Source organism: Tachypleus tridentatus, chromosome 8, assembly GCF_004210375.1.
Source record: "Tachypleus tridentatus isolate NWPU-2018 chromosome 8, ASM421037v1, whole genome shotgun sequence".
NCBI lineage: Eukaryota > Metazoa > Arthropoda > Merostomata > Xiphosura > Limulidae > Tachypleus > Tachypleus tridentatus.
The window spans coordinates 110,601,352-110,603,265 of NC_134832.1; the positions used below are offsets into that span (position 1 = coordinate 110,601,352).

Consider the following 1,914-nt stretch of genomic DNA (forward strand, 5'->3'; position numbering starts at 1 on the left):
TTGTTCTATTTATTTGTGTTTTTAATTTGCTGTTTTTGTCTCCATGTATTGTCTTCTTAATTGCCGTCTGTGCTTGATTAGTGTTAACAGTTGTTTATGTGGTTTCCTTGTGTTATTTTTGGTTTTATGTTGTTGTTTTGATATTGTCTGATCTGTTGCGGTTTGTTGGCATTCCGTAATTATTTGACAGTAGTTATCAATATCTATTTTATTTTTAGCTGTTGTTATAATTTTGTTTGGTAGTCGATGGTCTAATTGTTTTTGGTATTCTTTCCAATTTGGTTTTTTGTAATCAAATTTTTTCCTTTTTATGTATAGTATTTTATAGGGAGTGAGATCGAAAACACACCATATGGGTAAATGGTCGCTATATACATCTTTTCCCACTTGAAAATTTATAAGCTTTTGGCTCATGTTATACGAGCTTAGGTAGACGTCTAGTATGTCACTAGTATTAGTGGCACACGTAGTATGCGCAGGCGTATTGTTATTCGGGAAGGCTATATTATGTTCATCTATAAATTGTAGAAGTGGCCTTCCATTAGCATTTGTTGAATTACAGTCAAAATTAGTATGTTTGCTGTTTAGATCTCTTATTAAAATGGTATTGTGATTGTGGGAAAATATGTTGTTTATTAAGTTTAAATTTATTTGTTTTGTGGGTGAACAATAAATTCCTGCTGTTGTGACTATTGAGCGATTACTTAACAGGATATCTATAATTATATTTTCGTTATAGCTGCTGATTTGTTTTTTCTGAAACTGAAAGATTTGTTTTTATAACAGCAACATTTCTCTGTTTTCATTCTGTGTATTTAATCTGTCTTTTATAATAGTTATATAATACGGTATTTTAAATCTGTTGGTTTTGTATAATAGGGTTTCACTTAATATTACAATTTCTGGGTTAGTTTGTTGAATTATGTCTTCGATCTCATGTTTTTTGGAAGCCGGTGCACCTTGGTCCAACTTTCATTAAATTCTCGTTTCATGTTTATCAAGTCACGCGCCATTCTCTTTTCGGCAGTGATGTCAGAATCAATTAAATTATCTTTATTTTCTGAGTGTTCACCATCATCTGAATTCTTTCGTTTTCGAATTATCCAATTATCCATGTTATAGTATTGAAAGCAAAATATATTTAAACACTTGAAAGTTGCACAATAAAAATATGTTTGCAAGCGCACGCAAAACAACGCACACTCGATAACAAACATCTGAACCGTACTAATATTACAAAATGGGCGGAGTCTGTAGCAGTAATGAAGCGCGCGACTTTAGCGATGATGTAAGGCAGTGCAGTTGTTGATTACCAAATCTGCGATAAAAAAATAAATAATGGAGAAAGCAAATTCCAAAAATCGAGCCAACCACAATTATGGTACCACTGACGATGGAGTTGCTAAAAGCTGTTGTAGGCGGTATTGTGCATTTAGTTGCTATCGTAATTTCGGAACGTTAATAAATTGTTCGTTAAATAAGTACTATATTTGAAATATGTGTATGGAATTCTACTAAATTGAGAAATGCAGTGCAAAAGTATTTGTTGCCCCGGGTGAGGCTCGAACTCACGGCCTTCAGATTATGAGACTGACGCGCTGCCTACTGCGCTACCGAGGCTTGTAATATGTTTATTATTAAGTCTTTTTCTAATATAATTTAAGTGTATGTACACATGTATTTTACAATATTGTTGGGTATGATTTTCTGATTTCTATTTCCTGCTGCTTTTATAATTACCTAGATTTGGGAATATGAGTGTATGTTCACGGAAAAATTGAGAGAGAAAGGAAACATACGTTTATCAAGTGGTACACATCAATATACGTATTTATGATAACGATTTACACAATAATACGACGAAGACTTCAGTGATATAACCTAGCAACGATGAATCATTTCAGACAATATCTA

General features: G+C 32.8%; 1 non-coding gene across 1 annotated transcript; it reads right to left on the minus strand.

The window, feature by feature from the left end:
* Positions 1 to 1,547: 1,547 nt before the first annotated feature.
* On the minus strand, positions 1,548 to 1,620 carry TRNAM-CAU (transfer RNA methionine (anticodon CAU)). Its single transcript has one exon. It is a non-coding gene; the product is annotated as a tRNA-Met (tRNA).
* Between the last annotated feature and the right edge of the window lie 294 nt (positions 1,621 to 1,914).